This window comes from Neoarius graeffei, chromosome 14 (assembly GCF_027579695.1).
Source record: "Neoarius graeffei isolate fNeoGra1 chromosome 14, fNeoGra1.pri, whole genome shotgun sequence".
Taxonomy (NCBI): domain Eukaryota; kingdom Metazoa; phylum Chordata; class Actinopteri; order Siluriformes; family Ariidae; genus Neoarius; species Neoarius graeffei.
This window is the reverse complement of record NC_083582.1, coordinates 9,583,771-9,610,375: the sequence shown is the minus strand read 5'-3', so window position 1 is coordinate 9,610,375 and position 26,605 is coordinate 9,583,771. Positions and strand designations below refer to the sequence as shown.

Sequence of the window (26,605 nt, the reverse complement as noted above, 5' to 3'; positions counted from 1 at the left end):
GTTTATGTCGTTACCATGGCAACCCTGCGTGACATTTGGAGTCTGACAGAAAGCCGACCCGAGGTTATTTCCTGTCTCTCTCTCCCCCGCTCATTTCCTGTCTCTCTATACTGTCCTATCTTAAAAAAAAAAAAAAAAAAAGAGACTGAGACCGCGGTTGAAAGATGGCAAGTCAAGATAACGAGTTAGTGGCAAAAAAAAAATAAAATACAACATCGGCAGTGTGGCAGTATTTTGGTTTCAAACCAAACGAAAAATCTAATATGTCCCCTAAGGCACACCATAGCCTGGGGTACTCCACTTCCACGAGATCTCTCCAATGAGTTGTGTTTTGAGTAGGTTACATCAGTAACAACAAGGTAAAATAATATAACGTATGACATTTGGGATGTGGGTAATAAACGTTTGAAATGTCATCTACTGAAGAAACGGAAGAAAACATCGTAGCGTAAACTGTTCGGTTTCTGGTGGGAATTAGCAATGCGCTTGCTATCTTTGTTGGGTGTGTTAAACCGTATGGATTTAAGTGGAATAATTGTAAGGAGTTATGTGATCAAGACAACGTTTTAAGCAAGGTAAGGCCATTTGATTATTAATTTCCCCGCTATGGCATGACGTGGGCCCATATGATTTTGCCTTGTGCAGCTATCACGCATTTGAATTAGGTTCGCCTCATTTGCGCTGAAGAATATGGTTTATCGCGCAGTCTAAACGGACTTGGGTGTTGGTTGATTCTTTTTCTTTTCTTTTTTTTATTTCCCATGCTTGAAAGGGTATGATCCTGCTCATCGTGTACTTTTTTTGATGGAGTAGGTGAAATAGTGCTGCAAATGGCGTTTCAACGCAGACATGTGTAAACGACAGTTGAATGCTATTTTCAAGATGAAGGAAGAGTTGCGTGATGCTTTGAAATATCTCTTAATCCATTCATCAATGCACAAAATTCGCTTTGCTGCTTAATCCATACCACAATGCACACAATTCGCTATGCTGCTTTTAAATAGTACATTTGAGGCATAGGCGCACGTTACACAGTAGGCCGAAACAAAATATTTTTTTCTCGGTAATACCGTATACCCCGGGAAAACACAGACAGTTTAAAGGTATCAAAATTTGGATACCGCCCAACCCTAGTTCAGACTGCAACCTGAAACGACCCATATCCAATTTGTTGTGAAATCCGATTTTTTTGTTAGGCTGTTCACATTACCAATTATATGAGACTTGTATGTGATCTCCAATATGAACGGAAAACGACCCAAAAGTGTCCCGCATGCGCAAATTGGCACGTAATAAGCACATCTACGTAATACGTAAACAAAACAAAAAGCGCACACATGTTTAATGATTTCTTTTTTTGTTGTTTGTTTAATTATCTGGTTAGTGTTAAAGTGTGAGGTCTCGTGTCTGTTTTTGTTTCTGAACTGAAATGAAAACGTGTAGCCTGGTAACGAGGGTTGACTCCTAAATGTCTCTCTAATTTCTATACAAGTGCACTACATGTTACTAGGAAGTAATGGATTTTTAAACTCTATATAGTGCACTCGAGCTTCAGTAGGCAGTCATTTGGGATACGGCCGCTGTATTACCAAACTCTTAATTCAGGCTTAATAATTTGCACATATTTACTTCGTCATATTAATAAACTTTTTCTACATTTTTATAAATATTTATTTAGATTGTTTATAGCCAGCTGAATTCTGCAGCTTCTCTCAGCGCTGGCTCAAGGTGCAGAAACACCAGTGCAGTTTGCTATGGAGATGAGGCGAGACCTGGCGATGTGGTTTTTGTGGCGGCGGTGGAACTCACACAATAATCTGATTAATGTGGGCAGCAGACTAATGAGACCGAAGGTGTCAAATTACTGGAAATTTCCAGAACAATCTTATAATCTTGTAATACAGGATGGTTTAAGTTATAAATCAGTTATAGAAACTGTTTTATTTAATCAGGCTAACAGATCAACATCCAGGTCCCTACCAAATCCACCATTAGCTTGATCAATTCTATAAAAGTCTATTTAAATTCTGAAAACTGTACAAATGTTCTTGTTTTCCACCAAAGAGGCGGGATTAGCCAACGCAGAATAGTGATGTTTGTCTCTTGTTGATGACGTGTAGGTCGCATGAATGCGACCTGTCCGGTCAGACTGCAGTCGCATGTGAAAATAACGGATATGCATCGGAATTAGGACCACATATCCAAGCGGCCCGGGTCGCATGTGAAAAAAATCGGATCTGTGTCGTTCAGATTGTCAATAACAAATCGGATACAGGTCGCATATGGGCAAAAAAAAATCGGATATGGGTCGTTTCAGGGTGCAGTCTGAACGTAGTCTGAAATTTGGTCATTGTGATACACGTTTATTTCTGTAATATCTCAAAAAAAAAAAAAGTCAAGCAGACAGAGGAAGTCCGTGTGTGTGCGCATGCGCAGGTTTACCTTTGAGCGTGCACCGACGGTTCCGTCATTCTGTCGCTAAACCAACATTTGATCACACAGAGGTGCTCGCTGAGCGCCGATATTTATTAGTTTGGTCCTGCGTTGCGTTTTCTTTCCTTCAACGTCTTTTCTTCTCGTTTCCTTTCAGTTACTGGAGTCGGTCTTTCACGTTTCATTCGTGTCCTCTTTTGATTCAAATCTGTATCCCATAACGCCTTGCGCGAACGGGAAAGCCCACCACGTGATGCATGACGCAGTATCTTGAATTGGGTCATGGTGAAGAAGGAAAAAATAGCAGAGAATTTATGGCCATGTAGAGATACATTTATTAAATTGTTCCATTTAAAAAAAAAAAAACTAACAAAATTGGAAGTCTGTGATTCGAATTCAGTAGCTTTCGGTCCACTGAACAAAAATAACTGAGTGTTGGGAAAATCCTTTTTATGGCCTACACTTGAAAAATCTGAAAGACGGTCTAGCTTTAAACAAATGTTTTTTGACCTTCCCTTCTTTGGCCTGTGTCTCCTGGGAAGTTTTCTCCGCAGACCTCACAACCCCAATGATGTAACATTTTTTTTGGTTGCTTGCCGCAGCGCGAGCCTCAGCTGCTTGTCCTGAGGTAATCCTCTTTAACCGTCAGTCGGTCAGGAGTTCGCGTTCTACGCTCAAGTTGCCACAGTGAAACCGAGTCTTCTTGTTTCATTCGGACACTTTAATGAGGAGACGGTGTTCTCATTAAAGTGTCTGAGGTGATCCAGAAGACTCGCGATTCAGTCTGTGTTGTGGAACGTCACAAATAGTCGTGTTACAATCGCATTATTTCTTTGTATATGCGACTCTTACTTACCAACTTATGCGGCTGGTAGCCTGAGCAAAACCAGCCGCATTTGGTGGGTAGCAGGTGCTAAATTCCAACACTGACACACACACACGCGCCATTATTCATGCCTGAGGGCAGCCCCACAACACCAGCAAAACTTGCCAGCTCTCTGATGTTGAAGTGTGCATTTGTACCGAATTTTTTTTAGCGCTGTAGAGATATGTCACATGCACATCTTCCCTCGCTTAAATTCAACTTTGTCAGACTCACACACTGGTTTGAACAGTTTGCTGAATTTTATTTTAGAAAAAAAAAAAAAGAAGTGGGGTCAATAGTCTGGAAACAGAAATGCGTTTTCCATTCTCCAGCTTCCTTTTTCCAAACTTATCCAGGCCTGGAAATGACTAAAATCAAACTCCATACTTTTCCATACTGTGTAGGAACCCTGTACTTTTCACAAGTTGGACATTTCTGTCTTGTAAATCCTTTTTTTTTTTTATTGATCTTAGGAAATATTCTAATAATCTGATACACTGGATTTCTGATTTTCATGAGCTGTAAGCCGTGATCATCAAAATTACAAAAAAAAAAAGCGCCTTGAAATATTCCACTTCATGCGTTATATAGAATAAATGAAATATCAAAAAAAAAAAAATTCTAAAAGTTTCAAATCTTTACCAGCACGGAGTAAATTTGTATCATCAGCAAACACAAACATCTGAAGATTTCTTTCTCAAACTTGAAATCGGATCATCGTAAAGGACGTTGCTGAGATCGCGTCAGTCGGAGTTCAGGCGATCCTCACGTCCGATCTGAACATGCACTGTGTTGCCGAATCACTGCGTCATGCGCGAACGCCACTCGAAACACTCCACCTGCAGCAGTGAAGCACTGCTGCAGTGTCCCAAGAGTCTGTCACTAATTTCCAGAGACTGACATAGAAGATCTGAAAGGTTCTCAGGCACACACAACAGGGCTCGACATTAAGGACTGCCTGATTGCCCAGGGCAAGTGAAGCATTCATTCAGGCAAGTGGGATATGTCCCCGACAAACTGAAATGAGCATATATTACCAACTAGCACCACAAAAAGGAGGCGTTTTGATCTTTTATTTCAGTTCCTAAAAGCGTCCCTTGCTCTGTATCCGCCGTTACGTTTTGGCTGTTTTCTTAGTCTCGGTTTCATTTACTGCTTTGCAAGTTATTCTATATCCCCCCCGCTGGTGTAGTATGGTACACGGACTGTTTATAGAGCCCTTATGCATGATGTCACGCATCACGTGATAATTACAGCTGGGGTCAGACAGACACCGTCGTTCATGCAAGCAGCTTAATCTGTCTTCAGTATGGTTCATTTTTGCGCTGTTTTTGCTCGTTCAAACAGAGAAATAGATAAAAGGCATTACCGCCTTCCCGCTATCAAGAAAAAAATGTTAACAAATAGAAGCAAATGCTTCAGGAACGACGAGGAAATGAGCGGTTAAAGAATACGAGGAGAGGAGCTCTGCCTGAAAACTCCAGAGAAATTCACGATTGTATTTAAAATGTATTTTACAAAAACAAAGTCGGAAGCGAGTACGGAAGAGTTTGCTTAAGAATCTCGTTTTATTTTTTTCTGCTCGCGTTCAAGTTCGCGCCTCCATGAAAGTGTTTGATTTTCTTACAGGTGAAGCCGCTTCCTTATTGACACAGAAAACCCAGATTGGTTTCAAACAACTCGGGCGTAAAAAAAAAAAAAAAACTTCACAAGGAGCGACATGCGTGATAAATCCTGAAAGAACAGAACAGATTAAGAGCAGAGAGAGCTGGAGCTTTGTTTCTGCTTTCAGAGGAACACAGTCCTGTGCAAAATATTTATATTTATTTTTTTCGCGGTCCGGTTTCCATCAAATCCTGCGCTCTGATTGGCTGGTGAGCGGGTCCATATCCTACGGTACCGACCCCAGTTACGGACCTCTGGCGACTCGCTCGTTCACAACAACAAACATAATAGCAATATTTGTTAACGTTTATTTTCGCATTTCTCAGAATAGCATTAATTTTACATCATGGATAGTGATAACGACAGTCTTCACAGCGAAAGCGAGTTTTACTACCCTGAGGAAGAAGAAATAAAAGAAAACATTTCAGGAGAAAGCTAAAAACCTCTAACTGTTGCTAACACCGAGCAAAAACATGGCTGAATCCTGAATGACTCAATTGTGTATAAATAGGGGACTACATAGGCGGCAAAATGTAGTTTTTTTCCTGCCATGGAAGTGCACTTGTATACCGAGGAGGAAGCCATTTGCATTACAGCCGTGAATGAGGATTCAAAATGGTGGCTCGGCTCAGTTTTCCCTTTCGGCCGCTCTCGTTTTCTGTTAGAATTTGGTAAAGAAAAAAAATATATATTATTTACCAGCTTAAGGTCGGTCTGTATGGTGAAATACCGTGACCTCGCCCTTGAATACTGATCTCGGCCCAGAGGGCCTCGCTCAGTACTTTCAAGACCTCGGTCACGGTATTTCACCATACGGACCGACCTTAAGCTGGTAAATAACATATATCATTTTTTTTTTGTGGGTTGTTTATCATCCACCTCTAGGTTTAAATAAAATAAATAAATAAATAAACCACACACACACACACACCACAGTGCATAATGACAGACCGGCTGCACTGATTCAGTTACAGGTTGCCAGGTCTGTATAGAAACACCCACAACCTACACACTAAACGATAATTTTAAACTCAAACATTATCCTGTCTGTCATGACGCAGGGCAGGGTTCGTTAGGGTTTTTTTTTTTAAACCTGGAGGTGGATGATAGAACAAAAAAAAAAAAAACCCGATATATAAATACTCTAACATAGGACTGTTCACAAGTCTTGGCACCCTATTATTTTCTTCATACAACCTTTGTTATAGATTTCTTTTTTATGGCTTCTACATTATCGAGTAATGAACCTACAGTCTGAGAGAGTTCTACACAAACACACTGAACTTTACAACAGCTGCGTGCACGTGAAATGGAAATAAAATCGACTAAGGAAGGAAAAACTACTTTGGATAAAATTTTTATTGTCCGTTACAAGTAAAAAGTAACGGATAACCAAACGTCATCTCAATGTGTGATCTGCATTTTATGTTGCAATTCACAGCTATTCTATAGTTTCCCTAAAATAAATAAATAAAAAGTAGTACTCGCAAAATGGGGGGGCAAGTGGGTTTCAAGGTTAATGTCGAGCCCTGCATTATATAGTGAGTGATTTTGTACGCAGGGTTTATTTTTGGCTTTTTGGTCTATTAATTTCTGATTGAGGTTTTACAAAAACACTGGATTTTCAAATGTTGAGTGTTCATAACTTCGGTGGGTTTTTTTTTAGATGTATTTACAAAATTAAACAAGTTTACAATTCAGATCTTGACACTCTTTAATTTGATACATTACACAACACTATGACAACTACTTTAAAAACAAAAACGGCCCGTCATTGCTTATCAGAGAGAAATTTAAACTCTATAACTCGACTTCCCGTAAAGCTACTTTATGACCGTGACCATTGTTAAAAGTGCTACATAAATAAAACTGAAGTTTTTTTTTTTTCTTGTGAAAAAGAAACCAGCTATTTTGGTGAGAAAGTCAGATTTGGTGTAAACTGGTGTAGTGTTTGAACCCTGCTGGGGGGGGGGGGGGGGGGGGGGTACTCGATCACAGGGGGTTAAAGTGGTGTGGTGCGAGTCGGACAGCGAGGCCGAGTTTCAGAAAGCAATGTCGGGTTCACTCAGTGTAACAGGACAAAGCGAAGACGGCCATCAAACCATCGCTGCAATCCGCATTACAAAGATCAAAGCGTGACTCAGGTCGGAGCGCTTCTATTTACACAGCTTTACAAAAGGGAGGAAACCAAACAACCTTTGTGAAGCTGTTTTAAGCATTATGATTTGGTCCTTTGAAGTTTTTGCTCATGTAGCCCTGAAAGCAAAAAAGACTCAATTTCAGTATTCGTGTCTCCATGGTAACACGTCAAGACGCTTCTCGCCACGTCTGGGGAACTGACTCGGACCTACGTTAACATCTGGGCACAGCTGCTACAACGCAGAAGTGACGGGAAGGAATAAGAATAGACACTCATTAGCATCAGCGCTATACTAATATTACATTACAGTGTTGAGACTAGAACACAAACTCTGCACGAGTCGTATAACTTTCACCGGACACGAGAAATAACTTTAACCGGGCCACATTCTCGCTTTATGACATCGACACGAGGAGAGAAAAATAATGACATACTGACCTTCTCTGTCCTGAAACAGGTGCGTAGTGTGTGTGTGTTGAAGACAGACGAGTTTACTGCACGGTTGTATCAAGAAGCGACACACCTGCGTCCTGTCAGTGCTCATTTGACTAAGGTGTGTTCTGAGCTGGGTGTGCTCTGCTGTGGGTCACTGAAGTGAAACCACAGACACACCTTTATCATCAAATAACACACAACAGTCTCTCTCTCTCTCACACACACACACACACGCACACACACACGCACACTATTTTAAAGTATTCCCAGAAATGGTTCGATAAAAGTTTGTAAACTTAAATACGTAAATAACTTCGCTCTGACTGGCTAACATCCAACTCTCATGAATATTCCGTTAGCCAATCAAAGCAAAGCCATTTACAGTGCTGAGCGTAAATGAGTACACAATATCTCAATGAACACAAACAATTTCCAAAATGTTGACAAGTTTAATATAACATCTGTTTAACTTACAGTTAGGTCCATATATATTTGGACACTGACACAAATTTTGTTTTTGTTTTTTTACCTGTTTACTGAAACGTATTCAAGTTATAGTTATATAATGGACAAAGTCCAGACTTTCAGCTTTCATTTGAGGGTATCCACATTAAAATTGGATGAAAGGTTTAGGAGTTTCAGCTCCTTAACATGTCCCACCCTGTTTTTAAAGGGACCAAAAGTAATTGGACAATTGACTCAAAAGCTAGCTATTTCATGGGCAGGTGTGGGAAATTTCTTCGTTATGTCATTCTCAGTTAAGCAGATAAAAGGCCTGGAGTTGATTTGAGGTGTGGTGCTTGCATTTGGAAGATTTTGCTGTGAAGAAAACATGCGGTCAAAGGAGCTCTCCATGCAGGTGAAACAAGCCATCCTTAAGCTGCGAAAACAGAAAAAACCCATCCGAGAAATTGCTACGATATTAGGAGTGGCAAAATCTACAGTTTGGTACATCCTGAGAAAGAAAGAAAGCACTGGTGAACTCATCAATGCAAAAAGACCTGGACACCAACAGAAGACAACAGTGGTGGATGATCGCAGAATAATTTCCATGGTGAAGAGAAACCCCTTCACAACAGCCAACCAAGTGAACAACACTCTCCAGGAGGTAGGCGTATCAATATCCAAATCTACCATAAAGATTAGACTGCATGAAAGTAAATACAGAGGGTTCACTGCACGGTGCAAGCCACTCATAAGCCTCAAGAATAAAAAGGCTAGATTGGACTTTGCTAAAAAACATCTAAAAAAGCCAGCACAGTTCTGGAAGAACATTCTTTGGACAGATGAAACCAAGATCAACCTCTACCAGAATGATGGAAAGAAAAAAGTATGGCGAAGGCGTGGTACAGCTCATGATCCAAAGCATACCACATCATCTGTAAAACACGGCGGAGGCAGTGTGATTGCTTGGGCATGCATGGCTGCCAGTGGCACTGGGTCACTAGTGTTTATTGATGATGTGACACAGGACAGAAGCAGCCGGATGAATTCGGAGGTATTCAGAGACATACTGTGTGCTCAAATCCAGCCAAATGCAGCCAAACTGATTGGTCGGCGTTTCATAATACAGATGGACAATGACCCAAAACAAAGCCAAAGCAACCCAGGAGTTTATTAAAGCAAAGAAGTGGAATATTCTTGAATGGCCAAGTCAGTCACGTGATCTCAGGCCATCCTTAAAAAAAAAAAAATCTGTTTCCTGTCCACCGGGTGAGCAAAAAAAATTCAGTCAGGAGGGAGGGATTTTTTATATATATATATATATATATATATATATATATATATATATATATATATATATATATATGGATAAGAAATCGCAATGCTGCGTTTGCTTTTTCTTTGAGTACTTTATTACAAAAGCAGACACATTTAATAAAATGACAGTTTAATCAACTGAAACTTGTACAAAAACTAAGTTAGCATTTTAAATGCTGACTGCAACATTTGCAAAACTTTTACAAAGGTACTTAAAATGTCCGACACACGGACTTTTTGTAGTTCTAAATCGAGCGTTAGGCCTAGTTCGGATAAAATTACACTATTAAAATGATCACTGAATGATTTGTTTTTCTGAATCTTTACTATTTTATTGTTCGCTAGAATACCATTTTGCGATTTCACACTTAAGCAAATGTTTGAAAACTCCGGATCGCCTTCCTTCATGGTGGCTGCCATTTTTTTGTGCCGCATGGCGCATGCGCAGAGCTGATTCAGTTCAGAGTGCGCGCGCACTCGGCGGAGGCAGTAGTGTGTCGGGGCCGTCGGAGGGAACAGAAGCAGAGATAACGCTTATTTTGTCTCCGGTAAACCAGTCTTCTCTCGTTCAGTTACGTGCTGGCATCAAAAGACACCGTTGGTTGTAAATGAAACCAAACTGAGAGGTTGGAGTGTATTTTCATACACAAATGGAGAAATGTTCGCTGAGTGTGTAATTGTGTAGCCCCACTGCAGACCGCTGTCGTTGTTAATTCATAGCATGCTCAGCTGCGTGAATGTGTCATGCACCGAAAATAAGAGATTTACAAGCCAGGAACGCCTCATGATGCAATACGCAAGAAAAGAAAGATTTACTTCCATTTTACTTTGTATTTGAGTAAAGTGAATAAATAAATGGTCTGGGAACTGCGTGCACAGGAGTTTATTTTGTGTTTACTGCCCCCCCGGCGGCTACTTATTTATCATGGCTGGCTAGTATGAGCCTTAGTGGAAAGCCCTGGGAATGCGGAAATGTCAAGTTCGATTTTAGATTTACGAACCTGAAAAAAAATGTTGAAAAACCGGCGTTAAAAAAAAAAAAAATTTTCAACCGCACAAACGGCACTCACCCGGCCGGTGGACCGGAAACAGAACATTTTTTAATAATGGCCTCAACCCAATTGAGCATGCATTTCACTTGTTAAAGACTAAACTTCAGACAGAAAGGCCCACAAACAAACAGCAACTGAAAACCGCTGCAGTAAAGGCCTGGCAGAGCATTAAAAAGGAGGAAACACAGCATCTGGTGATGGGCAATTCCATGTAAATGTCAACCTCACCATGCAAAAATAAAGCAACATGTAATACATCAAAACCACTCCCAGAGATCTCACCTAGGCCTGTATTTTACAGATGTGAATAAGTTGAACCAATTTGTAACCAACCTAATACGTCACTGTCAGTCTTTCTTTCTTATAATGTAAACCCCAAGCTAAAATCAACTTTGATCATGTACAATTCTATATTATTGCCACAAGCCACAGAAATGTATGCTAAAATCCACAAAACAGCAAAACAATAGCCATCCTAAATATTATTTAAGAACTTTGATAGTTTTAGCTGATATTTAGAGAGTTTTTCAAAGGGTTATGGTGGTTAAATTGCTGATTTTCTAAACATATGCCATGTCTATTTCAGACGCGTCACATCCATAACGGAATTTCGTCGCATCCATAACGATGACTTTTCCTTCCGAAACTCTGCATGAAATACAAAATATTTTAAAGATTTTTTAATATTCACCTTGGACCCCTCTATCAAATGGATATCTCCATTTCGACATTAGGTTTACAATTTCACAGAGTTTGATAAAAATGTACAGTCACCCAAGAAAAGTGATACTTTTTCTGTCACATCCATAACGCATCTTTTATTGGCATTTTCTGGCATGCCCTAGATGTACTATGGGAATTGTTCTTGTTCTATCACTTCTCCAGTATGGTACAGCCTTAAAATATGCAACACCTGTTTAAATACTGGGAGACAATAAAACATGCACTGGGTCATTTGTTGCCATTTTGAGTTCAAGTGTCACGTCCATAACGCTGGAAATGCTCTGATGTCCATGAGTTCAAGACTTCAGGCAGTCATTGCCAACAAAGGGTTTTCAACCAAGTATTAGAAATGAACATTTTATTTACAATTATTTAATTTGTCCAATTACTTTTGAGCCCCTGAAATGAAGGGATTGTGTTTAAAAAATGCTTTAGTTCCTCACATTTTTAGGGAATCATTTTGTTCAACCCACTGAATTAAAACTGAAAGTCTGAACTTCAACTGCATCTGAATTGTTTTGTTCAAAATCCATTGTGGTAATGTACAGAACCAAAATTAGAAAAATGTTGCCTCTGTCCAAATATTTATGGACCTAACTGTATAACATGAAAGTAAGGTTAATAATATAACTTAGATTACACATTTTTCAGTTTTACTCAAATTAGGGTGGTGCAAAAATGAGTACACCCCACAACAAAAACTACTCCATCTAGTACTTTGTCTGGCCTCCATGATTTTTAATAACAGCACCAAGTCTTCTAGGCATGGAATGAACAAGTTGGAGACATTTTGCAACATCAGTCTTTTTTCCATTCTTCAACAGCGACCTCTTTTAGTGACTGGATGGAGCATTTTTTCCCCTCCTTCCCCATATCTTATTCTTTTTATATTTTTATATGTAAATAATTTATTTTAATTTATCTAGAAGTTTTCTCAATTTATTTTCTCTGTTTATCTGTTATGATGCTGCTGGAATCTTAATTTCCCTGAGGGAACCTGCCCAAAGGGATCAATAAAGTTTTATCTAATCTAATGCTCAACTCGTCTCTTCAGAATTCCCCATAGGTGTTCGATTGGGTTCAGATCAGGAGACGTACTTGGCCACTGAATCACTTTCACCCTGTTCTTCTTCAGAAATCCAACAGCGGCCTTAGATGTGTGTTTAGTCATATTGGAAAAGTGCATGACAACCAAGGGCACAGTGTGATGGGAGCATCTTCTCTTTCAGTATAGAGCAATACATCTGTGAATTCATGATGCCATCAATGAAATGCAGCTCCCCGACACCAGCAGCACTCACGCAGCCCCACATAAGGACACTGCCACCACCATGTTTCACTGTAGGCACCAGGCAGTTTTCTTTGTATTCCTCACCTTTGCGACGCCGTACAGTTTTGAAGCCATCAGTTCCAAAAACATTTCTCTTGGTCTCATCACTCCAGAGTATAGAGTCCCAGTAGTCTTCATCTTTGTCAGCATGGGCCCTGGCAAACTCTAGGCGGGCTTTTTTGTGCCTGGGCTTTAGGAGAGGCTTCTTTCGTGGAAGGCATCCATGTGTACCATTCCTCTGCAGCGTACGCCGTATTGTCTCACGGGAAATAGTCACCCCAGTTTGGCTTTCTACTTCTTTAGATAACTGCAGTGAACTTGCATGCCGATTTTCTTCAACCCTTCTCATCAGAAGACGCTCCTGTCGAGGTGTTAACTTCCGTGGACGACCTGGACGTCTGTGAGATGGTTGCAGTTCCATCTTTCTTAAAAGGTCCCATGGCATGGTGGTTTGTTGATGCTTTAAACAGGCTCGTGGAGGTTTCCGGATGTTATATCCACAGCTTTTCTCGAAATTAACCCTCGGCACGTAAATATAGCCTCCTGGGAGAAACCTCCCTACTTTCCTGGTTTGGTTTGTTTTCACGACCGCCATTTTTAAAAACACGAGTGAAGATGGAGCACCACGAAGAGCGGTTGATCGAGGAAGTGAGGAAGTACGTACATCTATACGACTCCAGTTCTAGTCATTATAAGTAACCGGAGGATAAACACTCCACTAACCACACCCACCAACTACTCCTAGCGATTTCGCGACTTCGCGGCCCCTTGCGTTGTGGCGGTGAATAACATCGCGCACGCCTATTACTCCCCGCTCAACGATAAATTACAACTGTCTGCGAAAAGCTATCTGCGAAAGCCTTGCCGCAAGAGCATGCAGAGGCCCTTACTAGTTCTTTTAGGAACCAATTCGTCCGTTTCCATTTTTAATTTGACGCTGAAATTGACAGAGCTTACACGGTAGCCTATGCAAAATCAGCGATTGCACGAACTGAGTCAGCGCTGTAAACCGAAACTAGGAAATCTTCTCGCCGGCAGTGTTGCCAGATACTGCTGACGTTTTCCAGCCCAAAATATGTTCAAAACCCGCCAAAACGCACTTACAACCGCCCAATCTGGCAACACAACCGAAACTAGAAAATCTTCCCAGAAGTTCCTTTCAGCACCGAGATGTCGCCCGGGATTGGTTGGCGAGTGTGTGACGTTATTGTTTTCTTTACCCTTAGGCTAAGTTTACATTAGACCGTATCGGTCTCGTTTTCTTCGCGGATGCACTGTCCGTTTACATTAAACCGCCTGGAAACGCCTGGAAACGGGAATCCGCCAGGGTCCACGTATTCAATCCAGATCGTGTCTGGTCCGGTGCTGTGTAAACATTGAGGATACGCGGATACGCTGTGCTGAGCTCTAGCTGGCGTCATCACTGGACAACGTCACTGTGACATCCACCTTCCTGATTCGCTGGCGTTGGTCATGTGACGCGACTGCTGAAAAACGGCGCGGACTTCTGCCTTGTATCACCTTTCATTAAAGAGTATAAAAGTATGAAAATACTGCAAATACTGATGCAAATACTGCCCATTGTGTAGTTATGATTGTCTTTAGGCTTGCCATCCTTCCACTTGCAAGTGGTAAGTGATATGCGCTGGGATCGCGCACACAGCGGCTCAGTCCCGAATCACTGCTTGTGTGCTTCACTCGCGCGCTCTGTGAGCTGCGCAGGGCCGGAGTGCGCACCCTCCAGAGGGCACTCACTGTTCAGGGCGGAGTGATTTGGAGCGCAGGATGCCTATGGAGCCGAGCATATCCGTGTATTGGTGTTGCTGTGTGCACGCAAATCGTGTATTGGTGTTGCTGTGTGCACACTAATCGTTTTAAAAACGTTAATCTGATGATCCGCTGATACGGTCTAATGTAAACCCCACCTTAGGCAGCCTCTCACGTTACTGCCTGAGGGACAGGGAGAAAACCACCGGAAAAGGTCTTAAACAAACACAACAAACACGAAACGAACGCAAGTCGGAAGATGACCATAAAATACTCGATAGTTACGATATAATAATTTTATGTATCGCACACAGAATTTTCGGCGATATATCGAGTATATTCGATATATCGCACAGCCCTACTTGGATGTCAGCTGGGATTTTAAATGCTGTAATATAATAATGGAGGTTAGAATGAGAGTCTCTGTGGTTCTAAAGGACAGATATGCAAGTGAGTGAGTGAGTAAATATTAGGACTGGGAATCGATCCAGATTTCCTGGATCGATTCGGTTCCAATTCATAAGGTCACGATCCGATATCGATCTACTTAGATATTGCTGGATTGTCACTTTAAAGTAAAAACTGTCCCTATTGACAGGAACAGCCCCATGTGTGTTTGTGCATGTATCTGTGTATGTGTAAGAGGGACACACAGAGAGAAGAGTCAAGGATTTAAAGTATTTATTTTGGAATTTAAAAAATCCAGGTTTTATTTGAATTCTAAATCAAAACCATGACATTCGGTGGCCCTCTTTTGGTTGAATAACATACCCATGGCAGGGTTTCTGACCACAAAGAAAAAAAAAAAAAAAAAAAAAAAAAAAGCACCTCAGCAATTGTGTAAGAAATGATGCTTGACTGATAAGTCTCAGACACTACGTTCAGACTGCAACCTGAAACGACCCATATCCGATTTGTTGTGAAATCCGATTTTTTTGTTAGGCCGTTCACATTACCAATTATGTGAGACTTGTATGCGATCTCCAATATGAACGGAAAACGACCCAAAAGTGTCCCGCATGCGCAAATTGACACGTAATAAGCACATCTACGTAATACGTAAAAAAAAAAAAAAAAAAAGCGCACTCTTCAAGTTTGCAAGTAAAGCATGGAGATGAGGCGAGACCTGGCGATGTGGTTTCTGTGGCGGCAGTGGAACTCACACAATAATCTGATTAATGTGGGCAGCAGACTAATGAGACCGAAGGTGTCAAATTACTGGAAATTTCCAGAACAATCTTATAATCTTGTAATACAGGATGGTTTAACATCCAGGTCCCTACCAAATCCACCATTAGCTTGATCAATTCTATAAAAGTCTATTTAAATTCTGAAAACTGTACAAATGTTGCTGTTTTCCACCAAAGAGGCGGGATTAGCCAACGCAGAATAGTGACGTTTGTCTCTTGTTGATGACGTGTAGGTCGCATGAATGCGACCTGTCCGGTCAGACTGCAGTCGCATGTGAAAATAACGGATATGCATCGGAATTAGGACCACATATCCAAGCGGCCTGGGTCGCATGTGAAAAAATCGGATCTGTGTCGTTCAGATTGTCAATAACAAATCGGATACAGGTCGCATATGGGCAAAAAAAAAAAAAAAAAAATCGGATATGGGTCGTTTCAGGGTGCAGTCTGAACGTAGTCAGAGTGTAACCACGACAGTTGGTGGCCATCTTTTGGTTGATTAACATACCCATGGCAGGATTAAAACAATGACCAGAACTAACCAACAATGAAAATAAACAGTAGCTCAGCAACCACAGCAAAGTGTAAGAAATTGTGCTTGACTGATAAGACTCCTAGTCTTCAGGAATTGTGTGATTTTTCTGGAGGAAAAGGAGCTGGTCTACGTGCTGTGGAGTGAGGCAGCTCCTTTGAGCGGCCACTATATTTTAGCTCTACGTGGCACAGTTTGCACACTGCTTTTGTTCTGTCGAGTTCGTCTGTCCTTGTAACCTTTGAATCCAAAGTAAAGCCATACATCAGCTTTCAGGCCAGGCGGTGATTTTAGCTGTGCAGCTTCAGCCATCTCGCGTTCTTAAGTTTCGGTTTCGTTTGCCGGCACCCGCTTTTTATAGTGGTCCTTGTGCGGTCGAGAAAATAGTGCCTATAGCCACCTGGAAGAGATCGATCCACACATTTTTGAATCGATCTCGTATTTTTTGAACGTGAATCGATATCGGATCGTGGATCGATCTTTTGAACCCAGCCCTGGTAATTATACATTTTTATTAAACTGATCATTAATTTTACTAGAGTGGAGGCTACAATTAGACAGTCCATAATTATTGTCACCTTTTCAGATTTAACAATAAACAATTTTACAAAAAGGTGAGTTTCAGTCACAACAGTTACTATTGGTTAATTAATCAACCGGAAGACCCGCCTCGTCCTTTGATCTTGTCATCTGATGACGCAGCTTGCTTGAGGAAAACCCGGACATCATCATCATCATCATCGCAGGGAAGCATGGTGGAAACATCGTGGACATGTTTTTACTGATTATCTCCTCGTCGAAACCTACTTTATTTCTTACTCTTTCGTTTGACAGTCGCCATTTTGTATCTAAACGCGCGTTTGAGAAGTCATGTGAGGTGTCGATAATAGTGATCACTTTCACCGGTGTCCACCATTATTGACACACTGGAAATAAACGACGTTTACAACAGTTATGGATCGATCTTTGTGTAACGTTGCTGAAGTTGATGAAGTACTTTAAAAAAATAAAAAGTGCTGCGAGTTAGATTTTTTTTTCTGACTGATAACAGAATGCAATGTTTATAGAGTATTTGGAATCCGATTTCAATAAATAAATAGCATGAAAGCAGAATTAAATTCCTAGCATATTAAAAAAAAAAAACAACCACACATGCTTGAGATATACAGATTTTTCTATTCTGTTTAGAATTTTTTCTTCTGCAGTTTGTTGTAAATATCGACCACATATTACAATATCAGTAGACATTTTATATTTTGGTTCAAGGAATGAGATGCGACCTTTGACCTGGATGTTCATGTGGTTACAATATCAATTGCCTGTTGACATTTATTGGTAAACTACAAAACTAGAAATTAATAAACAACGAATGATGAACAAAATGTGATCTATGAAAATGCGTAGAAAGTGGAACAAAAAGATTTTCTGACGCAGGTTAAACATTATCAGTTCATTTGTTTAAAAACATTAGAATTACTTCCCGGGCAGCACGGTGGTGTAGTGGTTAGCGCTGTCGCCTCACAGCAAGAAGGTCCGTGTTCGAGCCCCGGGGCCGGCGAGGGCCTTTCTGTGCCGAGTTTGCATGTTCTCCCCGTGTCCGCGTGGGTTTCCTCCGGGTGCTCCGGTTTCCCCCACAGTCCAAAGACATGCAGGTTAGGTTAACTGGTGACTCTAAATTGACCGTAGGTGTGAATGTGAGTGTGAATGGTTGTCTGTGTCTATGTGTCAGCCCTGTGATGACCTGGAGACTTGTCCAGGGTGTACCCCGCCTTTCGCCCGTAGTCAGCTGGGATAGGCTCCAGCTTGCCTGCGACCCTGTAGAACAGGATAAAGCGGCTACAGATAACGAGATGAGAATTACTTCATTTACATGAACACCCACATCCATATATTTATATAAAAGATATTCTGTACTAAATATAAGTCTATGTAAAACAAATTTTAAATAAAAACTGTTGTTAAATTAATACCACAGACTTTTTTAATAATCAATCATCTGGATGTCGATAATTGTGGAACAAGGTCACGTGATCTGATACACTAAGTAATCGGGAATCGACTCATTTGTTTTCCAGTGGAAGTTTGAGTAATTATTCATGCACAATTTACATACTGAAAGCCTTTTCTACTGTTGCAACGGCCAAAAGATCGTTAAGGTGTCGATAATTATAGCGGCCGTTACAGTAGCATTAAGTCAATTGACATCAGTTTCCTGAGACATTATGAAGGATGAGGAGGAGGAGACAGAAACTGAACGACATTAAATTTAACGAGCAGTGCAAAAATCGGTCATAAAGACGTCAATCTTTGAACGTGTGTGGGTGATGATGCTAAATACATTATTCTCTGAAGCAAACAGAGCGCCGTTCTCCTGGACCTGTGCATGTTCTCCCTGAATAAAGAGCCACACAGAGGAGGAACACACAAAAAAGAACCCAGAAATTATCCTGAACCGCGGTAAAGAAGTGAAGGATGATGAAGCCGTTTGTGCTCATCACGGATCTGAGAGCTGTAGTTCCAGCTCAAGGTCACGTCCTTGTATGTTTGGTGTACATTATTACAGATATTTAGGTCATATGCACGTGATCAAGATTAGAAGCACTCCGACTCCTCACTAGCATCGGCTCGACTGTCACAGGGTTCGTCACTGAAACACACTGCCCTGGTCACAGCTCCTTTAACAACAAACATTCACATACAGATTATAACGACAGGAGTCACCATTTCTCTATTTACTTCATTATTATTAGGAGACAGTGTGAAACGCGTGTGTGTTAAATCACAGAAACCTTCATCCCATTCCTGAACACGCGTACACCTGATCCAGATTATTCTGAGAGACTGGTCTCGAGTGAGAGAGAGAGAAAAATGGTGGGTGAGGGAAGGAGAGAGTGTGAGTTAGTTAGTGAGAGAGCGAATGGGTGTGTGGGCAAGTGAGAGAGTGAATGGGCAAGTGAGTGAGGGAATGGGTGAGTTTTAGAGAGAGAGAGAGAGAGAGACTGGGTGAGTGAATATATGAGAGAGAGACAGAGAGAGACACTGGGTGAGTGAATATGAGACTGGGTGAGTGAATATAAGAGAGAGACACACACACTGGGTGAGTGAATATGAGACTGGGTGAGTGAATATAAGAGAGAGAGAGACACACACACACACTGGGTGAGTGAATGAGAGAGTGGGTGAGTGAAAGAGAGACTAGAGAGAGAGAGAGAGATGCCCCTTTTCCACCAAAGCAGTTCCAGGGCTGGTTCGGGGCCAGTGCTTAGTTTGGAACCGGGTTTTCTGTTTCCACTGACAAAGAACTGGCTCTGGGGCCAGAAAAACCGGTTCCAGGCTAGCACCAACTCTCTGCTGGGCCAGAGGAAAGAACCGCTTACGTCAGCGGGGGGCGGAGTTGTTAAGACCAACAACAATAACAAGACCGCGAAAGATCGCCATTTTTAAGCGACGAGAAGCCGCAGCTGTACAAACGCGAAGTCATCCGTTATTATTATTGTTGTTGCTGCTGCTTTTTCCGTGTTTTTGCTTCGATATTCGCGCCAAGGTTTATGCAAACGTAGCGATGTAACTGACGTATACAGCGAGGTAACTGACATATACAGCGACGTAGCTGATGTATACAGCGAGGTAACTGACGTATACAGCGACGTAACTGACGTATACAGCGACGTAGCTGATGTATACAGTGAGGTAACTGACGTATACAACGACGTGGGTGAGTGAATATATGAGAGAGAGACTGGGTGAGTGAAAGAGAGAGACTGACAGAAACTGGGTGGAGTGAATATGAGAGAGAGAGAGAGAGAGAGAGAGTTCTTGAATCTGAAAAGATGGCCTAATTAATCCAAATATAAACGCATGCCGTCAGACGGATGGTTGGTGCAGGTCTGGGCCGGTGTGTGTGGTGCAGCAGGTGGTGGGTTCAGACCAGAAGAAAGTCTGTTTCCTGGGTGTCGAATCTAAATCTCTCCCAGCAATCCATGAATAAAGCGTGTTTGTGATCAGTCCCCTCATGAATAAAACCCAGGAATAAAATTCACCCGAGTTCAATGCAAACTATCAGCTGTGTGAGAAACCCCTGATCTGAGAGAAAAAACCTCCAAGGTTTATTACTGTCCTTCAGGACCGATTAAGTGAAGCCGAGAATGTTCATCTCGCACTGCTGTTATAGGATTAAATGCTAAGTAAAAGTCTCCTTACAGAAAACGTATATAAATATAAGCCACAGCACTGCTGAACTCTGGATTGTGATTGGTCAGAATATTCAGACAGGATTAAATGGACGTGGGGTCCTGGGGTAATTTCATAGTTTATAGGAGCGAATCTATGATTTGATTTACGTGCAGCTCGGCCTTGTCAATGTTTTTCTTCACTGGTGTCCGTGATTTTCTACGCGGGAATAAGAGGCGTGTTTGTGCTGCTACTTGCCACATTTAGTCTGAGCGCCGCCATCTTAGAACATTCACGTGTGGTATCATCCGAGAGTATACCTTATAGCTTGTTTAGCTCGGTGTTAGCAAGAAAACAGCCACAGCAGCTCATGCATCAGTAATGCACGAGACCACTACGGCTCACGACACGGCAGAGATGGAACCGAACCCGAGTGACCCAGTTTGCATCCAAATTCTTCTCAAGTTGAATTACTCACGAAGTGCATGCCACATGAAACGGCAAAACATGACCTTTCTGACGATGCTGGTTGCTTGCCTATGTCTACTAACACATGCATGACTGCTTCTGGAACGAGCTCACCGATCTTCACTGATGATGGAAGTTATGACGGTAGCAGCAGAATGAATTCAGACATCTACAGAAATCGTCTGACAACTTACAGAGAAATACAACCGATCTAACTGGGAGGAACGTCATCATGCAGCAAGACAACTGCAGCACAACACAGGACTTCATCAGGGGACAAAAGTGGAAGGACTGAGACTGGACAAGTCAAATCGCCAGACCTTAAAGTCAAACACAGTGCAAAAATAAACACTGTGTGTCGATCAAAGCAAGTGCCGTGCGCATGTTTAAATTAAAAATAAAACTTTATAAGAATAATTTATCCATTTTGAAAGTTATGATATTGCTAAAAATAGGCTTCCCTGGGCACAGCTGTTTATACTGAAACCAGATCACTAGTACACCGTTTACCTTCATTACACAGAGCCATTAAATAAATAAAGGCTGCTAATTCTATTTTAAAAAAAATAAAATCCCCAGGTACCACTGTGCTCTCTCTCTCTCTCTCTCTCTCTCTGTGTGTTTACTGTTTCAGATGGGTTAAACACAGAGAAAGAACTTTACTCAGTTGTAACGTGTACGTGACAAAGGCGTCTAATTCTAAAACTCTAGAAATTCTTTGTAACCACGTGATTTTTACTGGCAACAAAATCCGCAAATCAACAGACTTTACTTTTATCGAGTTTAAATCTCACTCGGCCCGCTAACGCATACGCGGTACTGACACAGGTACGAGTAAACAATGACCGTTATCATAGCATCGTTGTGATTTTTGTTGTCTAAAAAAAAAAAAAAAAAAAAGATTAGTTTTCTCATAGAATAAAAACAAACAAAAGTGTCTCATAAAAATACATGGAAATTTTTTTTTTTGGGGGGGAAGCACTGAGTAGCCAGTGATGGAGTTGAAAGGCAGCAAAAAGGTTCCTAAAGTCTGGGTATGAGTCTGCTCACGGTGTCTGTGTTCACTGCATCATGGGATTGCCTCACATAATTTGTACTCAGAGTGCAATATTTGAACCTCAGAGAGAGAGAGAAAAAAACTCCGAGAAACTCATCCCTGGTGATGCCAGAGGAATGAAACACTTCATGACGTGCTGTTAGGAGAAAAATCAGCTTGCATTGAGTTTTAGACCTCACTTATATTCTCAACTGTCCTCTCTCTTACCCCTTTTCCACCAAATCAGTTCCAGGGCTGGTTCGGGGCCAGTGCTGGTGCTGGTTCACAACTCGTTCAACTTGCGAGCCAGCTGAAAACCAGTTTGCTTTTCCATAGCTCGCGGTGCTAAGGGAAGCCACGTCATTACGTCGTTGTACAAGTCAGTTACGTCACTACGTTTGCATAAACCTTGGCGCGAATATCGAAGCAAAAACACGGAAGAAGCAGCAGCAACAACAACAATAATAATAACGGATGACTTCGCGTTTGTACAGCTGCTGCTTCTCGTCGCTTAAAAATGGCGATCTTTCGCAGTCTTGTTATTGCTGTTGGTCTTAACAACTCCGCCCCCCCACTGACGTAAGCGGTTCTTTCCTCTGGCCCAGCAAATGCCCCTTTTCCACCAAAGCAGTTCCAGGGCTGGTTCGGGGCCAGTGCTTAGTTTGGAACTGGGTTTTCTGTTTCCACTGACAAAGAACTGGCTCTGGGGCCAGAAAAACCGGTTCCAGGCTAGCAGCAGAGAGTTGGTGCTAGCCTGGAACAGGCCCCGAACCAGCCCTGGAACTGATTTGGTGGAAAAGGGGTAAGAGAGTTGGTGCTAGCCTGGAACCGGTTTTTCTTAGTCTGGCTAACGCGACTTCAAAGCTCTGCGAGCATTTGGTCTGGCAAAGATATTAAGCCCAAGTGTTTCCCAAAGTGCGTGGTTGACCCGCCTCCCTGAAATGCCTCAGTTTGCTACTGGTCGAAGCCAGAAAAGGCTGTGACGAAGCTTAAACCAATCACATCACTCTTTCCTCTGACGTACGTGACGCGACGGGGCTAACTGGTAGATTAAACTCTTACTGAAGCCGGTTGGGAGCAAGGCGAAAACATCCTTCCTTTCAATAAATACCTCCAGGGCTGCTCTTTGCTCCGTTTTCAATGAGAACTTGCTCCATGTTCGTAATGTTTCTAGTGAATGAAGCGCTTCCGGCATAGATTCTGTAAACAATCTATGGCTTCCGGTCGCAGTTCTACTACGTCACTGCCTTGAACACGCCTCTACCCAGGGCCGTTGGAGATGCTCAAAGTTGATTGGCTCCCGATTTTTCGGGAGCTTGGAAGAGCTGGAGATAGCTTGCCTGGCCAGACTAAGGCCAAGTTTACATTAGACCGTATCGGTCTCGTTTTCTTCGCGGATGCACTGTCCGTTCACATTAAAACGCCGGGAAATGGGAATCCGCCAGGGCCCACATATTCAACCCAGTTCGTGTCTGGTCCGGTGCTATGTAAACATTGAGGATATGCGGATACGCTGTGCTGAGCTCTAGCTGACGTCGTCATTGGACAACGTCACTGTGACATCCACCTTCCTGATTCGCTGGCGTTGGTCATGTGACGCGACTGCTGAAAAACGGCGCAGACTTCCGCCTTGTATCACCTTTCATTAGAGTATAAAAGTATGAAAATACTGATGCAAATACTGCCCATTGTGTAGTTATGATTGTCTTTAGGCTTGCCATCCTTCCACTTGCAAGTGGTGAGTGACCTGCGCATGCCCGATATGCACTGGGATCACACACACAGCGGCTCAGTCCCGAATCACTGCTCGTGCGCTTCACTCGTGTGCTCTGTGAGCTGCGCAGGGCCGGAGTGCGCACCCTCCAGAGGGCACTCACTGTTCAGGGCGGAGTGATTTGGAGCGCAGGATGCCTGCGGAGCCGAGCCGCTGAGGAGAAATTTACACATTTACACATTTCAACTTACGTGCCGTCTAATTACTCATGTGATTAGCGTATCCGTGTATTGGCGTTGCTGTGTGCATGCGAATCGTGTATTGGCGTTGCTGTGTGCACGCTAATCGTTTTTAAAAACGTTAAGCTGATGATCCGCTGATACGGTTTAATGTAAACCCCACCTAAGCTCGCAACAGGCCCTCGTGTTGCGTCACGCTTAGGATGGGCGGGCCCAGGCTAGGTTTTTCTGGCCCCAGAGCCAGTTCTTTGTCAGTGGAAACAGAAAACCCGGTTCCAAACTAATGCCGCTTTTCCACTACCAACGCGGCTGAGTCGGGCTGAGCCGTGCCGTGCTGAGTTGGGCTGAGCGGGGCTGTTGGAGTTGCATTTCGACTACAACCGCGCTGAACCGTGCTGGCTGGAAGTGGGTGGACACATTGGGTGGAGTTAGCGAAAGTGGGTGGACGTCAGGTGATGTCGTTAGGCGGCGCAAACAGTGACATCAGTGAGCTTTTAAGCGGTAGTCTCACAACCCGGAGAGTAAACAATAAACATGGAGGACATGGAGTCGTTAGTGTTGCTGGTCTTGGTGCTGTGGCTTGTTGTCACCGACAACGCGGACAGATACTGGCAAGAGCATATATATGAGGCGAGGCGCATAAGGCTTCATAATTCTCGTAATTCTCCTTCTTCCGGGTTTACAGATCCCAGCGTGCTCGCGGGGTGTGTGTGGGCATGTGAGGACACTCCTCCTCACCAATCAGTGCACAGGGGAGTGTCTGCTCACGCCCCCAGCCTCACTCGGCTCGGTTTGGCGCGCTTCAGCCCCACTCCAAAACCGTGCGAGTTTTGGGGGCTGAAGCGAGCTGAGTCGTGCTGTTCTTCGGTAGTCGAAACGCGAGCCGTGTCGGGCTGAAGTGAGCTGAAAAAGGGTAGTGGAAAAGGGCCATAAGCACTGGCCCCGAACCAGCCCTGGAACTGCTTTGGTGGAAAAGGGGCATCTCGCTCTCTCTCTCTGCTCTAAAGGTTCCTCGTTAATGATATGCAAATGACCGTGACGACACAGTGGATATGTAAATGAGCTCGTGACGTCACTGGGCTCCATTATACGCGTGTGTGCGGTGGGAGCGCGTGCGTGAGCGCCTGACGGAGCCTCCAGCAGCGGTCACTGAGCGCGGAGATGTGACACAGCAGTTTTACCTCAGATTTACACTCCGCATCTGAGAGGAAGGCAGCAAACAGGAGCATTTACACATTATCACCTGCGATAAAGTGTTAATAAAGTGCTAATAATCATAACAATAAAAATAATAATGATAAAAAAGCGCTGGTGGCTGTAGAGCTCGGTGAACAAATCAGGCTAACAATGCTAACTCACCTAGCTTAGCTCTGAGCTAGCTACTGTCCGGATGTAAACAAAATCTTGATACACTCAAACACACACACACACACACACGTTAACACCACAAAGTCGTGCAGAGTGTTAATACCCGGAGAGAGAGAGAGACAGGTTCCTCCTGCTGTCTTACCTTCTTCAGGCTGAATGTGAGTTCCCTCCACAGGATGACTCGGCGGAAATAGCGACCCTCAGGCGCTGAGACTCTTCCCGCACAAAGCCGAGCTTCAGTCGCTATATCAGCGTGAAAGAACGCATCAGTTTATCACACACAGCCTGTAACTAACCCTGCTGAGCTCCGCTCCGCTCCGCGCCTCAGAGCTGCAGGGAAGCGACTGATTTCCCCTGAATCAGAGCACAGCTGATGCTGACGTCACTCTCCTGCTGGAGCTCCACAGTGCCCCCTAGCACAGCTGTGAGTAATGACACGCTGAAACTCACACACTTCAGGGGAAAGGACACGCCGCCAGAAGTCACCTGGTGACGTCACTGACTTATTCGTCACATCGCCATGATTATGTGCATACCATAAAAGGAGTTATGAAGGAAATGCTCATAGAAAAATTACATACATGTTATTTACCAGCTTAAGGTCGGTCCGTATTCAAGGCCGAGGTCACGGTATTTCACCATACAGACCCACCTTAAGCTGGTAAATAATATTTTTTTTTTCTTTACGGGCAGCACAGTGGTGTAGTGGTTAGCGCTGTCGCCTCACAGCAAGAAGGTCCTGGTTTCGAGCCCCGTGGCCGGCGAGGGCCTTTCTGTGCGGAGTTTGCATGTTCTCCCCGTGTCCGCGTGGGTTTCCTCCGGGTGCTCCAGTTTCCCCCACAGTCCAAAGACATGCAGGTTAGGTTAACTGGTGACTCTAAATTGACCGTAGGTGTGAATGTGAGTGTGAATGGTTGTCTGTGTCTATGTGTCAGCCCTGTGATGACCTGGCGACTTGTCCAGGGTGTACCCCGCCTTTCGCCCGTAGTCAGCTGGGATAGGCTCCAGCTTGCCTGCGACCCTGTAGAACAGGATAAAGCAGCTAGAGATAATGAGATGAGATTTTTTTCTTTACCAAATTCTAACAGAAAACGAGAGCGGCCGAAAGGGAAAACCGAGCCGAGCCGCCATTTTGAATCCTCATTCACGGCTGTAATGCAAATGGCTTCCTCCTCGGTATACAAGTGCACTTCCATGGCAGAAAAAAACTACATTTTGCCGCCTATGTAGTCCCCTATTTATACAAATAGGAGTCAAGTTACAGGTTTTTAGCTTTCTCCTGAAATGTTTTCTTTTATTTCTTCTTCCTCAGGGTAGTAAAACTCGCTTTCGCTGTGAACACTGTCGTTATCGCTATCCATGCTGTAAAATTAATGCTGTTCTCCTGAGAAATGCAAACATAAATGTTGACAAAAAATGCTACTATGTTTGTTGTTGTGAACGAGCGAGTCGCCAGAGGTCCGTAACCGGGGTCCATACCGTAGGATACGGACCCGCTCACCAGCCAATCAGAGCGCAAGATGTGGACTGTGAAAAAAATAAATATATGTTATTTACCAGCTGCACAGTAAAAATCATAGTGTCAATTTTACTCTTTAAGAGTTGAATTTAACTCTCTGTCAGATAACATTTGGTCCCACTCAAAATCAGTGTAAAATTTACTCTATAGCCAGTGTAGGATTTTTAGAGTTAATTTTACTCTATTTTGTGTCAAAAT

The 26,605-nt window shown here is 42.9% G+C and overlaps 1 protein-coding gene across 2 annotated transcripts in view; it reads right to left on the bottom strand.

Annotated features, from left to right (window-relative positions):
• ccser2b (coiled-coil serine-rich protein 2b) overlaps positions 1 to 25,263 on the bottom strand; it is a 212,585-nt gene extending 187,322 nt beyond the window's left edge. For both annotated transcript variants that reach the window (XM_060939251.1, XM_060939252.1), the window contains exon 1: positions 25,031 to 25,263. The gene's annotated coding sequence lies outside the window, so the exon portion shown is untranslated. The remainder of the gene's footprint in view (positions 1 to 25,030) is intronic.
• Positions 25,264 to 26,605: the final 1,342 nt, after the last annotated feature.